Below are 25,848 nucleotides of genomic sequence, written 5' to 3'. Positions count from 1 at the left end.
ATGTAAGTGTCGTCTCAAACTGGAAAAGACAGATCAGCAAAAAATAACCGAAATTAAAGAAATATAGCGTGCATAAGTCGAAAGGACTGTTTCAAGTCTTAAAAGTAACAAAGATTTTGATAAAAGCGGAAAAGCTTCACTTAGATCAACTTGCCATTTCGTTTCTTGGGTTCTTACGCCGGTTATCTTAATAATCATAATTCTGATCTCTTAAATGAAATGCATCGATGCAGGAACCTCCTCCTCTTGTACACCTATTTGCCAAAAATGTTTAAGCCTATAACAAATATACCATTAGGTGCGCTTTCATTAGCCGTTTTACCCATGGAAAATGACTATTGCCTACGGGGAACCCACTTTACATGTGCGAAGATTTTCCTATGGGGAATTTGCTTCGGGAAAATTTCCATGGATACTTCAAAAGGTACAAAAGAATTACCCATGACAGCTCGCGAGGTAAGGTCTAAGAACCCAAAGCGGCGCAACCAATCACGAAACAGTGAAATGTACTGAGCAGTAGAAATCACTTGTTGTCTAGGTCCTATGGTTTATCGCCTTGTCCCCAAATCCTACCCGAAACTGGACTTAAGTTATAGGTACGGTTGCACACACCATGGTAAAAGGCATTTCCCACGTTAACGAGGCCGTAGTAAATTTTAACGTGGGTTTAGTCTACCTTGTTAACATACGGTCACATGTGAATTACTTCCCAAGGTTATTTAGTCGCCTTTACGGCTTCATTCATTTTTTGCAGTTTCTTGTGGGTGTCAAATGAAGAAAAACTGATTGGCTCTCTTGCCTTGGGTATCGAAAAACCCTAGCTATTTACCAGGTTAAATGTCTTGGGCTGTTTCTTTCTTCTTTCTGACGTAACCATGGATATTTCCCATGGTAAATTTATCCCCGGAAAGGTCCGGTCACATGCTCCACGCCAATTCCCCGCGGTAAAAGGTTCATTTGGTAAAAGTGTCCCGTGTAACCGCACCTTATGTTCACACTATGCGGGATAGCTTTGCTTTGAATATTATTTTTACGTGTAATAGTAGCCTACAAGCAATCTCTCCAGGACGCTCCGGTTGCGGGGCTGGAAATAGAAGGAGAGCTTGCGACTACGTCTCTGGAATTTAAATATATCTGCATCGAAAAACTCGATGCGAAATGATGATTGGCGGAGATGACACTGGTAATGACGTCATTGCCCTTGGCACATGTTTTTCAATGTTTGTTTACATTCGCGCTGATTGGCAGAAATCTGACAGCTCAGTCGACGGTGAGCCACAGGAAATTCGAGGTGGAATTCAAATTCCAGAGACGTAGTTGCAAGCTCTCCTTCCTTTTTCCGCCCCGCCGCCAGAGCGCCCCGGAGAGCTTGCTAGCAGGCTATTTTAATAGATAGCATCTTGAGACACTCGGTTGTCCTCGTTAAATCAGTAGTCAGTCTAGAATTCTTTCCTCTACTTAGCCTGAATTTCATCCGATTGCTTCGAGTCGTTATTACTCCCTCAGTAACTCCCCCAGTTGAGTGGAGAAAACGACTCGAAGCAATCGGATAAATTTCAGGCTATCCTCTACTAGTCATTGGTACCAATTTTAAAATTTGTACGCCAATGCTTTCACTTGGGAGCGACAATTTGCCTTTTTTAAGCTCGAATGAGGTCGACGTCCTCGTTATGGTCTTCGTTAAATTAAGGAGCTAAGTCGCCAGCCTTAAGGGTAATTTATTTGGAGGTTTCATTATAAGGGTAAAAATGGTCGAAAACGTTTCACTATTTATGTTAGTGTTCATTGTTTACATGGGAGTTTCCCCCGAAACGGGTTTCAAGTGTTTTCTTCCTCTTGAGCAATTTATCGCGGGGTAACACCGCAAACATGAAAATGATCCAAATCGACAGGGAGCTTAACCCAAGCTTGTTTCCCCAAGAGGGAAATTTGGAGAAAAGATTTGGAGTAACCACACCTATGTATGTACTCTAACATGTAGTTGCATTCAGATAAAACCTTGGGCGTTTTTTTTCACAAATTTAAGTCATTTATTAGCCTGCGTGGCAGGCGCAAAAAGGGGAGGGGGAGGGGGGAGGGAAAAGGGAAGGGAGCGCCTGCTCTAAGAGCCTATGTTTTTGCATAACGCCTACCAATTTTCTAGTAATCCGATTACGCTTACTGTCAATCAAGAGTCGCTACACTCGCCATTGCAGAAAAACATTACACTCACGGACTAAAGAAATTCGCTTAGTTATTCAGATCCAGAAGGCACTTTGGAGAAAACTGGAACCCTTATTCAGCCGTAATAAAAAAAGCTTTACGCTTCAAAAGAGGTCAAAGAAATTGCGCTTGCATCAGAGGGCAAATCCTGCCGACCAGAAAACAATAACTACAGTCAATCGATATGTATGTCATGACCTCTCAGTGTGAAACATGCGCCTAAAATAACATTTGCTCAGTATAAATGCAGAACCTCCCAGAGCATAATCTACCCAGCAGATAAAAACAACTTTATTGAAATAAGCAGCATTTTGGCATGAGGTAAAACCACCCTCTTTTATTGCTAAGTTACATCGGCGAATGTCATCGTTCGATAAATTGGCTAAATCTTTCGCTGGGTAGCCCAACAATTCCATCTCCTGCAACTGGTCTTCGATAATACTTTTCAGTGGCGAAATGACGAGAATCGCCGCATTACCATTTAGCTCGTAGTTCTTCGCGCGTACAAACATTTGGTAAATTAAACTCTTGCCGTATCCGGTCCGGAAAACCGCCAGAAACATCTCTGTCGGCTAAAAGAGCCCTTACTGCTGATTCTTGCTCTGGTTTTAAAACAGTTTCTCTACCACTAGATAAATTCACATCTCTCAAAGCACTCTCTACGACATCCACGTCTACCGCTGCCGTCTCGACTGTTTGTTGATTTGTGAAACGCGCATTTCAATATGTTACTCATTACGGCTCAGCCAATCAGGAATTTGCGGACGCCAGCGTCCGCAGATATGAACAAAAGGGGGTTCTTAGAGCAGGCGTCCCCTCCCCCTCTCCCCTTTTTCCCTTTCTCCCTATCCCCTACCCCTTTCGACGCCTGCTAGGCAGGCTAGTCATTTATAGCCAAACTTTACTGCTGCTGAAGGGCAACGAGCAAGTATTTTGCCACCATTTCGAATAAATGAGGATGTATTTGGTTATAAAACGCGTAAATAATGAGAAAATATATATGCAAATAAAGCTAGTAAGTTACGTTTTGGGGGTACTGTTCATCAATTTCTTGGTCCCAAAACCTATCTTGTAATACTATCATAAGTCACCAATAATCATCCTAAATCTAGTATTTGAATCGTCACTGAACCGAATTCGCTTTCTACTTCAAAATATTCTCTATCTGCCATCTTGACAGATGACAGAAGGCGGGAAATGAATAACCTCGATTTGGTGAGCGTCCGTGATTTGACGACTGCTAGTCACCAGGCTATTCAAACTCAGAACAAGTGGCAGAAAATGGAACGCATCCAACAATAATTCGAACTGACAGAAAATACCTTAGAAACTAAACAGAGATGCAAAGCATTCGTCAGCAATCGAAATTTTAGAAAGCCCCCGAAACTCGACACAAACCGCAAATCATAATGAAAAGAAAATTCTGGTAATTCGAAAATGTGATTAGACAAAAAATATTGAGCCACACAGACTTGATATTCTGGCAGAAAAGAATTCAAAAGTAATGGAAGTCGATATACATTGTCTGCAGAAAATTCAAACAAATGGAAATTGCAGAAAACTGATCACGAACCGTTAGAAAATTCAAACAGACGGAAAGCTCAATATGATTCAAAATTAAATAATAGATAACAAAAATCAAAACTTAATGACGGTAATCACCCACTCAAATCACTTAATAAAAGCATGTAAATTTCCTGGGCACGTACTTCATTTTCGATTGCGCGCGTTTATTTCATATCTTGTGTTAGTCTTAGCCTTCGTTTACAGAACGGAGCTCTAATTCCAGCTGCGCCAAACGCGCCCTCCCCCCCCCCCCCCCCACCCCTGGCTGACCCCCGTACATTGGCATTTTTTTGGCCTTGGATGGCAAATTCCCGTGGGTGGGGACTTTTGAGCTGTCAAATCCCCCTCGGTGAAGACGAAAAATGAAGGCAAATGCCCCGCCCTCCGTCACATTGTACAATCGAATAGTGCCATTTAAGCATTTTAATGTGCGATTTTTCGTTTCAATTAACGTCTTCCTTATTAATAGCGCTAGGATCCTAATTAAGACTGCACGCCACGACGACACCAGTTTATGGTTTGGCGTCTCCTTACAAAGCTGTACAAAAGTGCGTGAAACGTTTCGGCAAATCTGACTCAGAAACTGTGGGCCAGAAAGACCTGAGACTTGGACAAATTGTTTGTACGTTAGTCTTTTATAACATTTCATTTTCATGGCTTCTTCCACTGGATGGTTTTCAACTTATTTTTTTTGTTGCTTGACAGCGAAAACGATCTATACAACTACATTTTAGGCGGCGTAATGACTCTGGACAGTGTATGAATCGTTCTAGTTCAGGAAATCAATAATAACTAAATACCTCATTCGAGGCGAAACCCCAGCCTGTTCAGGCCTATTTGGGAGAGGGGGAACATTTAACTGCTTAGGAGTTATGGCAAGGGAACAATTACTTTTTTTGTGTGTAGAGATCGTCTTATCTTAATTATCTGGCTCGTCATTCAGACACAAGGGTTCTACACTAGAAGCATGGACCTAGTATAAAAATGCATATTGCCAAAAACAAATGTGTGTTTAAAATATCCATCCATAAACTTGAGATGTGTCCAGGAGGAACGATTACCTTTCCCTAGAACTGACCAATGCAAGAGACTCTTAGCCTGTAAACAAATTAGGGTTGGGCAGGAGATGGGGGAGGGGGGAATGGTATACCAGGAAATAATGTTAAGAGAGATTTTTCAGGTGGAATGTAGAATTTTCTGTTGTCAGAAAATATCGCCTAGCTTCGTGATCTTAAAGCAAATGATGGATGTAGGTTTTCCCACACGTTGTTGGAACGAAATCTTAGAATAAAAACTACGAGGTTATAAATGTGCAGAGATCTAGATCAGCAAAGTTTAGAATTTCCTCTATGGAAATTTTAGGCAAAGGAAATTGAGTTGTCCAAATGGTATTGGCTGCAACCAACAAACCAAATTTTATCAAAAATTTTCTTCAATATATATAATTATATACAAAACCGAAAAGAGGCGAAGTATTCCTACTACCCGAAAGTATTGTTAAATTGCAATGAAAGATGCTGCACACTAAATTCCAAATTTCTCTGACAAATATTGATTATTGTGAGTCTAGACCATACCGCCATGATTCAGAAACAACAACTACAGACACTATGTCATTCATCTTTTATTAGTCATAAAATTTTTTATGACACATAGACATACTGAGTTTCCGCATACGCATGCATCACTTCGAAAACTTAACAAGATATTCACCTTTTGAAATCGACTCCTGTGATGTCTTATGTTTCAGTTTAAGTTTATTAAGAAGGACTACATCTAGCAAAATTTATTTTGATTCAAGTTTTCTCACTAAGGAAAAAATTATCACAAATGATCAATTCCTACGAAGTCTACAAATGGCATACTCTTCTAGATTCTAGCCGATTTTTTTCATTTTTCACTGTGGGATCATGGGATTGAGAAAAATGACCAATCGCAAAATGATAAGCAACTCAGCATATCCACGACTTTTCCTCAAAGCTACTATGACAACAGCTATAATACTGCTCATCATAAACTTGGGTCCCACAACACTTTCCTTCCTTCTTCCGATGAACAACACCGCGGCAACATAGGTTGTAGCCCGCGTCATAAACTTTGGTACCACAACATTTTGGCCAGATCATGTCAGCTGACGGCCACATGGATTGTACAGTACCGCCACAGCACAATTTATCTGATGGATCGTAAGTGATTTTGCCACATACTGCACGTCGTTGAGTGCTCGTATCTCCTGCCATTTCGGCTGCTAAGAGAGTAACAGTGAAACAATTATCAGCAGTGAGCCTAAACGAATCCATGGTAATCAGGCGACAATTTCAGGCGACAGGGTGTCCAAAAAAGATATCGCTGGTTCGACAGCAAAGTGTGTGTTTGAAAAGAAACTATGATTGCAAACAAATAGGACCACTACAGAAGAAACTTAAATTGATTCAAAACAGTGAAAGTATTTGGCAAATGAAAAATCCCTTCCTTCCGTAGTCACATATACTCTTTGTTGAGCTACATACTGTTTATATCTTTTATTTCGTAATAATCCATTTTTCATTCAGTACCCTTCATTCACATGGTGTATTTTATATTCTTTGGAATCCTAAAGTTCATAAGCCTCCAGCTTCTTTATAGAGGCCCTGCCAGGGTAAATTCCGACAAGCGACAGAGCCTAAAATGAAATCGCGACAAGCGACAACCTCCCTTGGCCAAATTGCGACAGCAACGGCAATAGCGCGCTCAAAGCAATACGCGACATTGTCTCCGTGACTATATTTTTTTACCTCACAGTTATGTCTTTGTCTTGAAACTGAGCGAATGTTTACTCAAGTCGCTTAAGATAACATTCAAAAAGATTGTAAAATCCATATTTAGGTGCCGGAAAACTATTAATTCACCGAAAAATTCTTTTTGAAAGAAATAACTTTGCAAAGAATGATTTGCACTATGGACTATTATCCATGTTTGCACACGCCATAGCCCTCACAGCTCGCGCAAATGACAACAACAACAACACTCACCTCTTTTGGCTTCTTTCGGTTAACAAATTCAAAACTATTCTCTTAAATTTATGTTATAAAACACATGGTTAACGCTTCATCATGCCCTGTTTAGTTATGGATACGTACTTGGGAGACGTCTTGGGAGGATTGCTATTAAACTCACAAGAACTTGAGGTAAGTTTGTTGACGTCGTCAGCGAAGCACGCTCGCGCTATTGATTTTGATTAGGCGAATATTCTAGCTATGTTATAATTAACAATTAATGAATGAGGCTGAGTATCATATGAAGAATTATGGAGATCAAGGAGGGTGTTACCCGTCGAGGCCGTAGGCCGAGGCGGGTAACACCCTCCGAGATCTCCATAACTATTCATTTGATGCGAAAACCGAATTCAATAATTGTTTTATTATTCATTCAAAATAATCCCTAGTTTAAAAACAAATCTAAAACATGCTTACCTCCATCGATGTTAAGTTCACCTTCGATAGTGCACGATTAGGGTTGTTCAGCTCCGCAGATATTCTCCAAATAGCAGATGTCGCCCTTCGAGTTGTGTTCTTTCTGTTCTGGCCATGTTTTTAGCTATAATTTCGCCTAATTCTTACTCTTGAAACGAGTGAAATGTCTGCCATTTTTTGTTTTTACAACGAATTCAACTCAACCTCGTCCCCAGGGCTTCTCGGTTAACGGTGCATTAACTTCCAAGAACGCTGCATTTTTGACGTCATTTCCTCGTTAAACACAAAATTCTTCCAAATTTGGTCATCAGTGACTGGTCATGGGGAATTATGCGTGTGCTTTTAGCCAATCAGAATCGGGTAAATATTTTGAATGAATACATTTTATTATCGCAAAGCCATCTAAGAAAAAGGATCCGAAAGTGTCGAGTGGAAAGAAAAGATCACATCTATTACCTTGGCGTAGTACGCGATGAAACAGTGTTTTCCCGCCTCTGTACTCAAAGCTCTCGCAATAACGGAATCATTGCTAAGTTAAGGCGCTATCTAACTCTCTCTCTCAAGCCGAAATAATTTCATTATATTATCATTTTTCCTTATATATCTTATTTTATTTTAGCCTGGGGAAGTGCATGTCAATTACACATGCAAAAAAAATGCAAACCAAAATTACACGATACCCTAAGACTCACATTCTCGGAAGAAAGCGTGCAGTTGCTGATAAAACAGATAGTGCTCTCCTTATCCAGATTTTCTGACAGTAAGCAACTTTTATCGATTTCGTGCAAAAGAATTCACACAGTTGTGGCATAAAAATCCTCTTGCCAAAACTTCTCAAGGTTTCTTCCAATATGCCATAGTAACGTCCATGGCCATAACACAAGGTATGCTTCCAAACAAACCCTATAGAAACCCTATACAATTCAGACAATTTCGAATCCTGGTGAAAGCAAATTTATTTCCGCTACTGCGGTTCTTCATTAAATTCTTGAGGGAATAAGGATTTAATTCGAAGTTATTTTGAAAACGAGTCTGTCGCAACTACATCAGTAACTAAAGTTCTAAGAACTTAAGTTCCTGCATTGCATGATCTCATCGCTGTTATTATATTTATTTTATTTTTTTTGCTTTCCACAGTTTTTATGTTACACCCTGTTTTATCACAGTAAATTCTTACCCATCAGCTCCTCGGCTTGAAACATTCTTTCCGGTCTTACATGAACAGCCACTGGGTTTGCACAGCTTCTGTAAACAATAGCCACTAAAAGGATCCCAAATTCATGCGTAAACATTTTAATAATTCGCGAGTGATGGAATCAGAATATACTCTCCAGCTATGGCAGGTCTTATGAGTATGCGCAGCTGCGAAGGTATGGAAGTTTTAACTTATCTCGGTTCCTTTTATACGATGCGTTTAGACCGAAAGAAACCAGTTTAAATTTCCGCCTGGTTCGAGAATCCTTTTTACAGGGTGGGGCCACTCCAGGGCGGAGAGGGGCGTTTGTAAAACATGCAAAATGGAGATTTTGATTCAAGGCTTAACCTTCCATACCAATTTAAGGAAAACAATGCCTCTATAATCCCATAACGCTGTTTGTGAGATTATCCTGCACTCAAAAGATAGAGTGAAAGTTTTTGCGAAATCACATGTCCCAGTTTTCCTCTGGCTCCTTCCTCTAGTAACCTGATCTTTGGCTGCGGCTAATGGCTAAATTTCCGGCTAAACAAGTTACGCCTCCCTCAGCTTCGCTATCGCGTATAAATAGTGCTAACTAAGACTCTTTAAATACCACATTTACCAGGGTCAATGTGGGTACCGTACCATTTCTAGTGTGTTATCGTAGCATATTTACAAGGGCACCGTCGAACGGAAGGCATTCAAAGTATTCCCTCCCCCCAACTCAGAACTTCCCTGTCGCAACTGTCGAGGAAATAATACCATAGTTCATACCGAAGTTCAAAAGTTGAGTTTCGATAGTAAGTCTAGGGATGCCATCTATATCGCTAACATCGCTAGATAAGCCAAGTTCTCGGAAACCTCTATTTTCATTGGCATAAAAAACATACCTGCAGGAGCCCATGATACTTGCTATTAATTGTTTTTAGAGATAGCAGCTCGTTTAGGTCATTCATCTATTGTTTCGTTACAGAATAGAACAACTTGTTCTAAGAGCTTCAATTCGCGGCGCCCTCAAAATTAAGCCGTCACGTCTTTACTTTATATAAAGCACGCACAAAGTTTTTAGTTGGAACCGATTCCCTTAGGAAAGATACTCTAACACAGCTTTGTTCAAATGGCAGACATGACACTGATATCCCAGACTACATAGGCGTACGGGAAATTTTTTGCCAGGGGGGCGGTAAACCATTTGCCCAAAAAAATCTCGCAAGTTGCCCAAATTTTTACGAAAGAGTCGAAAAGAAATGAGGGCCATATTGCAACAACATAGGCCGTCCTGGCATATGAAGGTGGCTCGATACGGTTTGTCAGGGTCAATACCAAGTCTTAGCATAAACTACGTCGCCATAAACAAACATTTGGAAAAATTGCGACCACAGTTGTATTAAGATGAAAATTTGTCATCATCAGGGTTGCAATGACATCGGAGTTGTCATAGCAACGAAATGACTCCCCCCGCCCATTACCTATTTTCAGCAATGATTCCCGGCACGGGAACCTTACAAAATCGTTCACAGGAGCTTTTTTCTCCAATACGATCGCCTCGATGTTCGTGAAGTTTAAGCAAAACCTTAAGAGCGTTATCGAGATATTTTGGAATGAAGTTTTTATTATTAGAAATACGGTAAGAACTGGAAAATCTTGATTTTTGGCCGTTATCTGTTGAAAACGAAGCCCTTTTGACCTGCAATTTCACCTCATAGTAGTTTTAATCTTTTTAAACACATGTGTGAAAGATCGTGGAGATCTGCTTGATTGTTAGAATCGAAACGAAAGGATTTGATTAGTATGTATCGAGGCACTCTTGTTACCGGTTTTGTAAACATTTCGGTCTACTTTAACAAATTAGTAAATAATTTTAAACCGCTCATTTTCATACCCATTGCTAAATGCTATCTGCCATACTCTGTTCTTCGAGTAGAGATGATTCTAGAAAGTTATGCGAAAGTTTATTTTAATCAATTCACGACTGGAAATAGCCCATTCCAGCTAGTGAAGTGCAGTATAGTGCCCAACAAAAAAAACTGCAAATATGTAAATTACTCATCACATGCTAGGCAACCACTGTAATGTAACTGGATTATTACGCCGACTTCAGGTTAATATTCAGGTCTCTAAAATAATTAAATAAACATGGAGACGTCTTTAAAAACTGGCTTTGCCCAAATTTTCTCTCGCTGCTCAAAAAATCTGAGTTGCCCAAAATTTGGGGGGCGGCAGCCCCCCTCGCCCCCCAGGCCCGTACGCCTATGCCAGACTATTGGAAAGACTCCTCGGAGCAGTCATGTGGTGTGTCGATGAGAAGAACAAACTTCCTCCTGAGACATACTGATTAAATACTTTTATTAAAAGGGACAGGGAGCTTCCAGAAACTTCCACGCAGCCCAATAGGCCATTTCCCAGTTCTAAAAAGTCTCACTTTCAAAACGAGGCCAAGTCCAAAACCTTTCTTGTGAAAATGTGAATTTGATTTGCATGAGAATGAAATGTCATTTTTATATCCAGGGCTTTGCACTTAGCCTCGCGTTGAAAGAAAATGGCCTGTTGAGCCGGCCGTAGATCAGAGTTAAATAACAGAGAAAATTTTTTAAAATTTGGGCGTGTATTTTTAATAAATAACTATTTAGATGGTCATTCTAAGAGGATTAACCCAAACCTTTTGATTTTTAAAGTATTCACTACGAGCAGTTTTGACTTTAATTACGACGGCCTTTCAAGTTTTTTACAGCAAAAGTGCAAGCATTGGGTACTTCCTTGTTAGCAAATATCATCAAGGTAACGCCATGGAATAGGCCAATTCCGAGTTCAGTCTTCACTTTCGAAACAAGGCTCAGTGCCAAACCTTTCTTGCGATAATGAGTTTTGTTTGAATGAGGATGAAAATTCATTGTCATGCCAATGCCTTCTCAGTTTGCCTCGCTTTGAAACAGAAGCTTGGGGAAATTAGAAAATGGCCTAAGAAATTGATAGGAGACAGACAACAAACGACGGTATAAATAGAAAACTCTAAGATAGATCGACGAAGGGATTTGGGTTTTTTTCTGTTCCGTCAATCATTTTAGTGAAGGCGGGGTTAATGCAAATCACAATGTTATGTGCTCGCCGAGCTTAGCTAGCTCCTGCTCTAGACTGCTCAAGAATAGCGAAGAAAATCGAAATGATGAATGGATTTTTTGTCGAAGGAAGGAGGCAGGCGTTGCTTTATTCTTGCAAGTGACAAGAATGAGAAAGATCATAAAAATCTGCGAAGCAAACATAACTAGTCGATGATATTACCCGAAATAGGACGATTATAAAGCAACAAACCTTGGGACCGTACGAAACAAACAAATTAAAGCGGATCGAAATCCATCAATCACGAATCACAAACCATGACATTCTGTACTCGTGCAAGTAAACATGTGTTTCCTACGAGGTCCGCTAAGATGATTGACGGAACAGAAAAACCCAATGTAAAACCCATTACATCCTCGGAGACCCAGGGGCAGTTAGTCGAGTCGATAAAATGTTCGTGGTGAAAGTTTACTGTAAGATCGATCTTGCAGTAAACTTTCACCACGAACATTTTATCGACCCGACTAACTGCCCCTGGGTCTCCGAGGATGAACCCATTATGGCTCTTGGTAAAAGGCATAGCGCGATACAACAAATTTCTCCATGAATTAAATATGACGAAAAAAAAATAGCGCGTGGTCTGGGTGACCCCTCAGATGGTCTAAACGACCCCCCGCTCTCTCTCCTCCCCAGAGGCTCCCGCTGGGTATCTCAATAAAAATAGCACCAGTCACTCGCGTTTCGCGCTCGCCTCTTTGCGAAACCATGCGAAAAACGAAGCGCCTGAGGAGGATGCTGGGTCACTCAAGGTAACCGTCACACACCGCGGCTTCATTTTTCGTTTTTCCGCGCGCTAAGGCCATGTGATCAAGATTCTCCAATCAGCGTATGGAAACCAGTCTACCTCTTTCGAGCGTTCGTGTACCATGAATGGTGAGCAAGATAGGAAGATTCAACTCGCGATTCATTCGTTTATTCGAAAGGAAAACACACCTTTCTGCGGAAAAAGCACTTAAGAATAACTGACCATTTATGCGGTCGATTGAAGTTAAAGAAAAAGCCAGAGTTTTCGAAGGACAAGCAAGAATTCAATCGTTGGAGAGCGATGCACGTGAAGACGGGTTCTGGCGTGAAAACACGATGTAAGTTTTAATAGACTTGCTACTGACTACTGTATTTTGTTATACTATAACTGTAATCTTAAATGGGCTTGCTTTATCGCTTTTATTTTTTATTTCTACTCAAGCTTAATACACATATACCAAGTCCTTTGACTTGACTTGACTTTCAAGTTTCCTGGTAAAAGTATACCACAGGACACCCAAGTTCGGTATACGAATAATAACTAGCAGTAGCCCTTGGCTAGGAAATGATGTGGTTGATGAAAACCGCTTTCATAATTGTGTAAGCCCTTTTAGTTTCAGTGTCAAAAAAAGGATATCACTTCCGATCATGAAAACTGGGTTGAACAACATGGTAAAAAAGACTCATATTTAATTCAACAATTTTATTCACATTTGCTTAGATACAATTAGCCTGTGAATGGTAAGGAGTGAGGAGATGGCTGTATTCACCAGCAAAGATACATTGAAACAGTAAATTATGCGTGACACAAGTAATGCATGTTTACAGTCATGACTGCACAAAATCTTATTTAAGGTGATTCCCTAGTAAAAGAACCTAACATAGATTGTAGATGAAACTTGGTACACTGATATAACAAGTCAAGAAGATGATAAAAAGGTAATAAAAAGTGGGGGTCACTGTGCTCGTTTTGACGTCACAATGCTGACAAATACGGCTATTTTGGACCCTTTGACAAAAACCGCCCACAGCCCAAAACTAGACAAAAAGGAAAGATTTTTTCAATGATGCATGTGGTATCGCACAGAATTTGACTTTAAAGTATTGTTTATCCACTTGCGTATCAGAAAAATGCCTTTTAATGCCCTTGTTTTTACTTAACGCTTCAAAGTAGAATTAAATTGGACACGTGCTATTCAACACGTGATAGCTCAATCCTTACAATTTAGTAAAATTGCCGAAAAACTGAACAAAGATTTGTGCCAATTTTTCTCTCACTGAAAGGAAGCACTGTCCTTATTGAAATCATGAAATAAAAAATGGGGGTCACCGTACTCGTTTTTGCGGTAGAGCTGCAGAAAGTGCGCACCAAATGCATTTTCCTTGATTTTTGAGAGAGGACTGGGACCAGTTTCAAACTAGAATGTATGCAAAAGGGGGAAGAAAGTATTAAAAAATCCATTTTAACAGAATTTACATCGAGATATCACATTTAGGACACAGTGTGATAAAGAAAGCATTTAAATGAAAATCAAAGTGAATAAGCACAAATTAAACATCCACTATCGAGGTTCTCCGTGAGGAAGTCGAACTCAGCAACACGCGTACTGCTTACGTTATGCACATTCCCACCACATTGAGTCTCACCTCGGCAAGAAACAACCGCAGGCAAAAATTGCAATAGCGTTTCTCTTCAGTCAACTTCATTTTAATAATGTTACTTCACATGCTCTTTTTTACGGAGGCCATCTTGTTATGCGCAGTACGAGATGCGCAGTGCAAAACCAGGAAATCACCTTAAGTCCATTCAATTGAATATTCAGTTTATGTCAATGACCAAAGGCCATCGATATGCAATAGAAAATAATGAAACAGCTTAAATTACCACTGGACTTTAAAGCTTATTCAAGGCTGTGCTCTAAAGGTAGACTGCAAAACAGTCTGTTTTTTTCTCAAAATCAGCAAAGAAGTCGGTAAAGCGTGGTGTAAGAGTCTTACGCGCAAGCCTCACTCGCTCGTAGGCTCTCTGTTTTCTTCCTCATTCCAGACCTTTTGTTTGACTGCTCGTGCGTACTTGAAAATGCAAAAATAAGGACTGTTTTGCAGTCTACTCTAAAAGCGCCTGGTCGCCTGAGGCGACTAACAGTTAGCTTCGGGGGAGTGAAAAAAATTTCCCGGTCACCCGGCCGGGCTCTCTTGCCTCTAATGCAATGTTCCGTTAAAAATTAAACATACTAGTGTTGGCTTGTTGAGTCAGAGTTTACTAAACCCTACAGAAAATGAAAAATGTTGTACGAAAGAAACGGGCGCGCATAGATGTTCAAAGGTCATTCTGCATGATTCACATGTAACATAATCCATCACTATGAACGTGACAAGTGGCATAGATTTCAATTCGTACCGCTTCTCAAAATAGTTTTAACAATTTCCTTCCAGACAGAATGGTTTGTTAGGTACATTTTTTTTAGACTGCAAAACAGTCCTTACTTTTGCATACTCAAGTACGGGCGAGCAGTCAAACAAAAGGTCTGGAACAAGGCTAAAATAGAGAGCAAGACTAAGGAGAGATGATAAAAATATGGACTGTCCGTTTTGCACACGTTATATTCTTTTGAATTACCCGCTTCTTCCAGCCACGGGCAATTCCCATCGCCAAAATTTCAATGCAAGCTGTCACCAAGCTGTCAAGTAATGTTTTCAACAAGTCGTTTGCAATATTCCGCACCATGATGAATTCCTAAGGCTTTCACTGTAAAATGACAGATGTTGATCACCTAGATTTGCTCGCGTGATAATTGGGATTTGTTTTAAATCGGAGCAGAGGGAAGCTTTGGAGTTGCTGCTCAGGGGAAAGAATGTTTTCTGTGTCCTACCAACAGGATCTGACAAGAGCCTTATTTATCAGAAGAAATAATCTGTTTGTTCATGCAAAGAAGTCTTCAAGTTCCGTACAACGACCGACCGTCCTTAATAATTATTATCATCTTGCCTGTGTAAAAAAAGGGGAACAGTAGGAAACACACGACTTTTACCTATCGTGCAAAAATGCTGCTTGTTCCAATGAATTGATTTCTCTGTCGAGTAGTTTAATATGCCTTGGAGGAAAACATTTTGACTGAGCAAGTGTGAATTTTGGCCACTTATTGAATATACATGTATTTCATACTGAGAGGTCGTGACATGCATTCTGATTTTCTGTGGTCGACATGATTTGCCCTCTGATGCAAGAGCATTTTCTTTGTTGGCCTCGTTAGAAATGTAAAGCTCTTCATTGCGGCTGATTAAGGATTTTAGGTTGTTTAATAAAAATTTCTCCAAAGTGCCTCGTGGATTTGAGTTATAAGCCATTTCCTTTGTGTCCATGAATGTGACTTTTTCCTGCAATGTTGTGTTACACTGGGCCCAGCTCGTTAGCGTTTTTAGCAGGACGTTTAAATTCTCAAGGATAGTGATTTACAGAACCAAATCACGAAGAAGTGGATTGGATTAAGGGGATTTACTCATTCTTTTCAATCTCGATAATTGTTCATTGTCAGTTGGCATGTTCAGTTTTTCTCTAATTTGCGAAACCATCGCAATGCAGTTTCTAACCTTTGTTCCACACAGAGAGCAAACTCTCATGAAGAAAGATTCTCCTTCCTCGAGGACAACGAAAAGTTTGTTTTTTAGTAGGTCGGCCAACTTTGGTAACCTTTCTCCTTTTCTGGTAGACGCAACAAACACATTCTCCCAGCTTATCCATCCACTCATAACATTGCTGAACTGTGTTTTGAAACAACAGCTGCACATTCTACAATTTATCCAAAGCATTCGGCTCTTTCGGCTTTCTCCCTCTTCGAGGAGCAGGCACAAGCTTTGTTGGCGTACTGCCACTTCCACTCATTTTTCATCCTCCACTATATATACTACATTTCACTATATACACTGCATTTCACAGAGAAGTAACTCTAAAAACTGCTTTAGAATTTCTGGATTATAGCGTGAAGATTTGAAGCCAAGTGCAGAAAATAACACGTGTATTCTCCCTCGAAATCAATCACCGAGTGTATCAAATTCTCAAAGAGGGCAGAGTTGTGAACAGATTTTTGACAGCTCAACAACATTTTTGAACCCCCTGGTCATAACAAACTCATTGTATGGAAAACTGACAGTCATTTTTTTTTTCTCTTGCCTCACATGCCCTGGGCGTGTGAGGCTCGCACCCTTCACGCGCATAAGACTCTTATGCCACACTTTCCAATTTCTTTACTGATTTTGAGGAAAAAAACCAACTTCTTTGCAGTCTACAGTTTTTAGGAGAGACTGTTAATACTTTTCTGACAGACGTAGAGCGCGGCTGGCGAAGCAGAGTAATAAATTTATTTTTGTATAAAACGGAGTTGATTTATTGACCAGTATGCAAATTTAATATTTTTACGGTTTTTGGCTGTGGTGTGTGCTTGGCTAAAACATAACTTATGATTGTTTCCTTCCCTATACCTAAGATAATGAAATATAAACAGAAAAGATATGATTGTTCTGATTGTTTTTATTCAGTTGTTTTGGAAACAGGGCAGTTCCACGTTGTCTTGTCATTTTGTGTACTATCGAAAACTAAATTCGCATGCATAGGCTAAATTTAGCGGCCAAAAAAAACGGAAAGAAGAGCTTGTTTATGCTTCAACCGTATCCACGAAAAGCTCATTTATCCTAAAAGATTCACTGATAATATAGAAAAGAAAATTAAAAATGACTTATTTTTTTATTAAAGCAAACAGTTTGGGGCCGCGGTGGTTTCACTGTTCTGTTTCACAGAATTTTTCATGGGAACTTGAATTCCACCTGCCGGTCACTTTATATTTCATGCCGCATTGATTCACCTTTTGAAAATATGTTTTCAGGTTTAGTATTACTGGTAAAAAGTACAGTTTTCTTATGTTTGACCCAAACATCTTAATGAAGTTTACGTAAACCTGCTGAAAATTTTACTTTTGCCTCTTTAAAACCTGAAAAGTTTGGAGCATTGCTCACGTTTCCGGTTTTAAATCTGAATGGCACAAAAACTTTGATGGTTTTCATAAGACATCATGGGGGTTTTTCTCATGCCCAAAAGCTAAAAGTACCAAGTTTTCTTGCTGAATAAAATTCTGGGTTCTACTTGAAACAAAATGCACTGTGGGATACAAAATGGTGGCTTTTGTAATTTTGTTTAGAAGGTCCTTATCTATTTTTCTTTGGTGAATTAAAACATAAGCCAAAGTACGTTGAAAAGGAAACAAGTGCAAGGCCCACTGTACTCTTTCTTTGGAGGAAAGCAATCATCAAATTGAAATTACACAGCATCTGAAACACCTGCTTCGACCAAAAAAGCAACAAATGGCTGAGGTTTGACGGAAAGGAAAACACAATGTTCTGCAAGTTTTATAGAGAATACTCCCAAACAAACAGCCTGAAAGCACCTATCATGAGGCCAGTGAAGGACATGCTTTGACCAACGTTCAAGAAAATGGAATTTCTTTTTAACACAGCATATTACATTGTATATTTAAAACTTCTATTAATTTTTATCTTCCCACATTTGTGTTTATTGCAAAGAAAGAATGGTTTGTCCCTTGGAAACACATGCATACATGTACATGTCGTGTATATACACTGTAAATCTATTATGGCTGATGGAGCAACAGATATCTCATGTGTAGAAGAAGAAATTGTGTCTGCAGGGTTCAAAATGACAACACTACAGTTGCGAAAAGAAAGCCTGAAAAAAAACTGCAAAAGTTGCGTCTATAACTGCGATAATCTACTTTCATAATTATAATTCTTCACCCCGCAATTCACATAATGATTTTCATTATATTCATAATTCTTATCATCATCCTTTCATGGGTTTAAAATATAATGAACCAATTCAACGACACGCTTCCAGTTGGCTTTTTAGCTCAATTGGTAAAAGTGCTGCACCAGTATAGCAGAGGTCAAGGGTTCAAATTCCATACATCAGGCTTCCTTTTCGCAACTGCAAAAGTTGCATTCTATAACTGCGATGATCTACTTTCATATACTTCTTCACCCCGCAGTTCACATATATGATTCTCATATATCCATAACTTAATTATAATATTATTACAATTCCTTAGACGCTAATTCTGTGCTTGAGAGGAGTTGGAAAGAAAGACATGGCGTTGTGGAGGGATTAAAGGGCATCCAACACGAAGTACTGATGCCATTAGCTGTGGAGTGTATGTCATACATGTAAAGGTGGGTTCAGAAATAGAGACTGGGAAAACAGCTGACATTTTGCAATGGAATGACTGGTTTCCCCACACAATGACATCTAAACGTGAATGCTGAAATTCCATACTGATGACGCATCAATACCCAGATCTCAATAGTGTTTCTGATCGGCTGAAGGAAATTTACCACCCAGCACGACCAATCAGAAGCATGACCCAGATCTGGGTAGTGACACATCATCAATATGGTATTTCTGCACTTGTTTCTTGGATGTCATTTCAAGAACATATCAGTGGTGGCGTCACAAAAATTAATGTCACAATATTTCAGTGCTGTTCTCACTTTTATTTTAGAGTGCTGAAGTGTATTGCCATCCAAAAAAAAATGACTGATGGAAGATTTGAAAATGTACTTTTGTCTTTACTGCATAATGGTGGCTCATGACCTTATGAATATTCCACATAAGAATCAAGGCCCTAAGTTGGGATTGCTAAAATTACAAAATAATGTTCTTTTAAAATAAAAAGAAGAAGAAAAGAGAAAGGAAAAAGAAGTGAAGACCATAAGTAGTAGTTTTAGGATAAGTAGGATTGATAAGTAGGTTGAGCATACAGCTGCTGTAGTCCTGAAAAGGACTGTTTTTGACAGTGACTGACACTTCTGCACCCTATGTGGTAGTCATTTTCAGAGAAAATACTGTCAACTGACATCATACAACTCACTTTGACTCTGGTTATTGGCCTGACTGGTCAATTAAGTTGCAATGTTAATGGTTGTCTGTCAGTTGACAGTTAGGCCATGATGTTATGATGGCTATAAAGGCTCGAATTAACATCATTCATTTTGTCTGTTTTTTTATTGTTCATCAAACTATCGGTTGTCCAGTCAATCCATTCTCTTGTAGTTAGTTTTGCTTGAGTTATCAAAAGTCGTTTGTATGGTGCCAGTAACTGTTGACTACATGTACGATTCAGTGACATGAGTCCCAGTTGATTTGATGTTTGGTCTGAAAAGGGTAAATTAAAAATAAGGGATTGTGTTATTAATGTTTGTTTGTTTTGTTTTCCTAAGTACTTTTTAATACTACATGAAACAAAATGTGTTACTGACATGTTTGCAACTTCATCGCAAACAAAACTTTCTCCTGTGTATTCAAAGGCTCAAACAGTCAAGATTAACTTTCCTTACAAAAGAAAAGTCTATAGCACACCATTTTGATTTACTTCAACTAATTTCTCAGTCTTGAGAGTCAAAATCAAGTCTGCCTTCTTTTAGAGGTTGGTAGGAGGTTAGTCTTAATCTCATTCCAATTGGAACTTAATACCTTTCTTCTTTAAAGGTGGTTTATTTCAGTAAAATAAAGAAGCACTTTTGAGTGTCAATATATTTAGCATGAAAGTGCTAATTGGGGACACTGTTTTTATGTCTGGAGACGGGACCACCATTTTAAGTGGTCATGAGAGCCACGCGAAGCTATTTGTAGGGCAAAGGCAGTACCTTCATTTCTCAGTCATGTTAAGACCCTGAGTGTTGGTCTGGTCCCAGGAATCGAACCTGCGACCTCCTGCTCTGCAGTCAAGCACTCTTACCGACTAAGCTAATCCTCTGCTATGGTTTAGTAATACAATTCATTTTATTTCAGAGGGAAGTGCAATGTGAATATTTTGGTGAAATGGATCAAAAAAGGTGAGTTACTGTGTATGGGGCTATTTTCATGATACCGGAAAGACTTTACAAGATACTAAAGAACATTCCATTCTTGTGTACAAGTAATTGCACTTTGCACTAATAATGTCACAAATTTCTTCTCCCTGCTGTAACTTAGACATTAAACCAACCTGATCAGTAGAAGAGTTTTGTATGGCAAAGTCACATTCGCCAACAATTTTCATTGTCTTTGAAGATTTTTATTGTGAAAAGAAGCAAAATTCAACTTGGTTTCACATATATCTAAGGTGACAAAATATATTTTAAGTAATATTGCAAAACGCTATTTCACAATGAGTTCATTCCACTTTTCAATGACAAATGAAATCCTTGTTCTGGTACAAGTTAGCTCACAAAGCATTTTTTCTCTTTGGTTCGATCTGTTTATCGTTTTTTCATGGTATGCGTTTTCTTTTAAGGTTCTGCTTTGTAGTTAGCCCTGTTTTATGTACAGCTGTAGCTCGTTGATTTCTCCACTGTTACACCCTTAAAAAGGGAAAGACATTGATTGATTTTAGCTTGCTTTAATTAAATTGTCGCCATTGCTGTACATGTCGTTATCCGCGAAGCACTCTATTTGTTTCCTCCTATTGTGATAACAGAATACATATGTATTCTGCAGTAAAGCGATAATAGGGTTTTACAAACATTTGTATTACCAACAGGAAGGTTTCACTATTTTGTGGCTTACCTACATGTAGCTATACTGTAGTTCGCATAGCTTATAACATGATGCGAGCAGTTTGTTTACGCAAGCGAGACTAATAAGTACCTTAAAGAAAAATTCTAAGGAATATGTATTATGGGAGGTACACTAGAATTCACATAGTTAAAGAAGTTTGGCCCAATATGTGGTTTGACTAAATGAATGTAGTTTGAGCAGTACATGGGGTTTGGTTACAATTACTGCAAGTTCTCTTGATTAAACGTAGGACCTTTATTCGTGATGTTTACTTTGGCCATGATAATGGTTATGCCAGCATGATTCTGACTTATTAACACTGCTAAGTCTTAGTTGTTATTGTCAGAGGAGGAAACTGATCCCTCAGCAGTCTGCTGTTTTCAAACTTGGCAACCTCACTGATTTTAACCCTCTGGTGATGGCAAGGGACAAAATTAATCTTCAAAGAGTAGTAGTTTAAGAGTGAAATTGGCAATGGATTTTTCCCCACGGAGGTCACTTTTGCTTTAGACCCCCCACCCCCGTGGAATTTTCATTCCATGTGGCAGGGTTAGTACATGTCATGGAAAACCTGGAAATTCATGGAATTTAAGCATTTCATTTTCCAGGCCTGGAAAGTCATGGAATTTAATAGTCGGTCCTTGAAAGTCATGGAAAATTAAAGTTTTGTTTGATAGCTTAGTCACTGTCGATGGCGAGGCAAGGACAATGTAAGATATGGAGAGAAGTGATTGCGCATGAACAGCGCAAACAGCATGCATTTTGGTGGACACCAGAGTTTGTGTCTGTTGAACTGTTTAAGGTCCAAAAATACAGTAAAACAAGGAAAGTCCTACAAATTTTTGAAAGTGACAGCTATAAACCTAAGGTCTTGGAAAACTTAAAAAGGTCAAGGAAAAGGTCATGGAATCTGAAGAGGTTAAAAGAGTACAAACCCTGCAGGCGGGCGCTGGTTATCTAGCAACAGCTAGATAATGGGAAGTTTATTCATGAGCCGATGACAACCGATTAAAGAAAGCTATCGCATAATTCATGAAAAAAGTATTTAGCTGATCATAGATAAAAGATGATCAATGCAAACAATAATACTTGTTTTGAAACACTGGTAACAGTAAAATAACTGATAACTTGCTCAACAGAGAAGCTGGTATTTATTAATAACTCACCAATCTTACTCAGAGCCCCCTGGAAAAAACCTAGGTGAGTAACCCCCCTCCCCCTTGGAAATGATCCTTTAGGACCTTCCCCCTTCCCCTCAGAATTTCCGTTGCCCTCCATGGGGTGGTGGGGGAGGGGGTTATCGATAATTTCTAGAACTACACAATGGAAGTTTATCAGGATTGGTCAGAATATCCAGACCGAGGCCGAGGTATAAGTGGAAAGATCTATGTTTGCTGACGTTTTTTACCATCTTGTTACATGTAGCTTAAACTGAAAGCTAAATGGGTCCAGAGAGGAAAATGTGCATTGTTCCTTATTGAATGAAAATGACCAGAGCTGTCATCAAAGGGTTAAGGTGTTATTTCCAGGATTTTTATTAACTTTTGTTATTTAAAATAAGACCATGGAAGTGTCTTTTGATGAATCAACAACAATGTCAGTTTGAGTGTAGACTGAATAGTTGCTAATTTTTCCTCAGCACCATGGATCCAACAGAGTAAGGAAGTTTGTGACTACAGACTGTGGCTGCACACTGGTGGTGAAATGTCATAATAAAGGAAGCTGCATTCAAGGACCTGTTGAGAAGTTGTCTTGGCTTCATACTAATTTTATAACAAAGCAAAGAATATATTTAATACAGTGCTATAACGATTAGAGTCAATTCTCTTTTCTCTGCAGGTATATGTGGGAAATATTTAGTAACCATTTCAGGTTGTTATTACAAAGAGAGGCTGGTTATTTTGACAATGATCATGTGGTTCGCCTGTCCACATTAATTTACTGAAATTTATTTTATTAAGAGTTGAACTGATCAAGTATGAAAATGACGTCAGTTGAATTTCCAGGAATTCTCAAACCCTGTGCAGTTGGCAGCATTCCTTCAGCAGCTTTGAACAATCTTGAAAAAGTCTTGAAGTAAAAAGTTATTGAATTTGCTTAAGGTCTTTGAAAAGTACTGAATTCCTTTATTGGGTCTTCAAAAGTCCTTGAAATTCAATACCTTGTCTGCTCCACACTGTTTTCTTTGAAATTAGATTATCTCGCAGAGGAAAATTTGGCTAGTCCTTGGTGTAAGAACCTGTAAAACTCACGGGTAATCTAATTGTTACAACATTTTTGTGCATAAACAGTATTTAATTTCTGTTTCCTTATTTCAAATGCTATTTCTGTACCTCAGATGCAGCTTCAAGTCATACCCAGTCGTTGCAAAGTGTGGTCACGGAAAGTGGTATGGCTGAAGAAGTAAAAAATGGTAAATGACTCCATAGTTCAAAAAGGGGATAAAAAATGCTGATTTATTGAATAAGTTTTAGTCATTGAAAACTGTAATTTGTCCTTGAAAAGTCGTTGAAATTTTGTTTGTCCAAATTTGTATGAATGATGATTCAATATCGTCATGTCAGTTTTAATTTGTTGATGAAATGACATCACTGTTACTCTAAATCAATTTCTCTTGTTGCCACTCAACTGGAACAAAGGATTATTACATGTATTAATGATGGATGCACCATCAAACCAAGAAATCATGGTAAAAGTAATAAGAACTTGTTTAAGAAATTTGGAAAGTAAAAATAATGTTAAAAGAAAATAGAATTGATTTTCTATCATAGTAGCACTTCAAATTAGAATTTAAAGATATCTATAGTTTCCATTATAATTCCATTCTTTTGAGGGATACCTAGTAGAGGCTATGACCTAAGCCAGCTTGTAACTATTAATTTGAGAAATATGTTGTGGTAAAAGAGGGTATAGGACAAACAGGCTTCTCTATTACATGCATGAAAAGCCCTAAGAAGAGCTAGGCAAGTAAAGAAGATGTGAAAAAAGAAAGTGGTGAAAATAGTGGAAATTTGTTGTTGGTTCTCTTCCTTGCTCCGAGAGGTTTTTCTCCGGGTACTCCAGATTTCCGCTCTCCTTAAAAACCAACACTTCCGAATTCCAATCGATCTGGAACACACGGACATGTTTCACCGAGTTCTTATGAACTCCTAAGTGCTCCGTGGGAAACAAATTACAATTACAACAGAATGGGTTGATTTTCAGTTGAATTATTGAAGTTGTCTTAATTTACTCTGTTATACAGTGGAACCTCGATTTAATGAAGGGCCAAGGGAATGGCAAAGGTCCTTTTTCATATATTTTACTATTACTGGGGCAAAACAAATCATTTGTTATACCAAGGACTTCCTTATATAGGTGTTCATTATATCGAGGTTCCACTGTAGTAGTAAAGGTAAACAAAATCTTTCAGCCACTTGTGCTATATGACTGACCAAACAACAACAATGATGGTATTTCTACGTTCTCAGTTTGTCTGCCATTTGTTTGTTTTCTAATTTTTTCTGCGTCAGTCATTTTTAAAATAGATTTTCCTTTTAAAGTAACGAGGCCGTCTCAAATTGAATTTCCATTTTTGCTCACAGGAGTGAGGGGGAGATAATTATGTTCCCAATCTGAATTTCAAAACCCATCTTTTCATGTATAGAGGTAGCCATGGCCTGTTGGTATTTTGATACTATTTTGTGCTTTTCTGAATACTCGAGGCTAGCCAGTCATATGGTACAAGGGGCCTTTTGAAGGTGGTCAGACAGTTGTGTGATACAAAATCACCATGCTGGGAGGCAAGGGTTGTGGCCATTTGACAGCTTTCAAAACAGGGTATCTGCTGACCAAAATCACATGGCTCAACTCTAAGTGGATTTCTTTGCAAAGGTTACAAGTTTATTGTTTGATGTAAATTATTAATTTAATAACGGGAACTTGGCCTTTATTATTACATATATATATAATTATATTATGAGCTACATGCTGCCTTGGGTTCTGAGGCCAAAAAAAATACTATCATTTGGAAATCTACTCTCTTTCTTTTAAAGGATCAATGTTATTTCTTGCTTTCCGGCATAACAGCTTTTGGCCAGTCAAGTGGTATGAAACTGTTATACTTACATGCAAGAAATGCACTGGAATAAGGCGGACAAAGAGCTCGCCCCAATGAAAAAAAGAGAGGGAGAGTTCCAAATGGTTACTAGTATTTTTTTTGCCTCAGCCCCCAAGGCAGCTTGTAGCTAATAATATACAGTATATGTTTTTGTATACCCACTACCTCATTCCCACATGTTACCTTTAAAATTAAAGATAATGGGAAATGAGCCTGGCATCGGCCATTCACATCCATATGTCTATATTAGAAACCCAAAAAGTGAGGTTTAGCTCAAGTTATTCATAGTCTCGCAGGTCCAGTGATCATTTAATTGTTCTTGTTCTTTTGTACTGCTTTCTCTGAATCAGGATTTTCTGTGTATTGTCATTAAACATTTGCAGAGTGCAGCTCATTGAATAAAATAACACTTCCTATAGCAGAACCTAAATCTCTAGGAATACAGAGGCAACTCTTCCTTGAAAGACTTGCTCGTGTAAACTGGAGAACTTGGTTTTTTGAAAAAACTGTCAATGGTTATTTACACTACCAAGGAAAAGTTACCATTAAAAACTTGTTCTAGTAAAAGGGGCTGATAGGATCCTCTTCTCAAAGTTTTGCCTCATTTGCAGCTCCGTCGTAATTTCTTCATGTAAATAGCAAAACTTGGCAAGTTCTTTGCCTTTTCAAGGAAAAACATACTCGCTGCTTGAAGGAAGTAAGCATAGCCCTGACGCTATTCAAGGTCATGTTTAAAGATAACTTTACTTAAGCTGCATTTCAATGTGTAACCCACAACCCTGCCAAGTTAAACAACCTCCCTCTTTTGCTAATGGTATTTTTAGATAGTCACCTTTGAGATATTTCAAGGGCAAGTGGAAGACTAAAAGGGACTATTAATTTGAAAATC

At 38.8% G+C, this 25,848-nt stretch overlaps 1 long non-coding RNA gene across 1 annotated transcript; it reads right to left on the bottom strand.

Moving 5' to 3' along the window:
- Nucleotides 1–5,505: 5,505 nt before the first annotated feature.
- LOC140952922 (uncharacterized) lies at nucleotides 5,506–8,553 on the bottom strand. The gene is made up of 2 exons (XR_012167417.1): nucleotides 8,398–8,553; nucleotides 5,506–6,016 (listed from the first exon to the last, which is right to left on the bottom strand). It is a non-coding gene; the product is annotated as an uncharacterized lncRNA (long non-coding RNA).
- Nucleotides 8,554–25,848: the final 17,295 nt, after the last annotated feature.

This window comes from Porites lutea, chromosome 11, assembly GCF_958299795.1.
Source record: "Porites lutea chromosome 11, jaPorLute2.1, whole genome shotgun sequence".
Lineage (NCBI taxonomy): Eukaryota > Metazoa > Cnidaria > Anthozoa > Scleractinia > Poritidae > Porites > Porites lutea.
The sequence above is the reverse complement of the archived record's forward strand: the minus strand, read 5'-3'. Positions and strand labels throughout refer to the sequence as shown.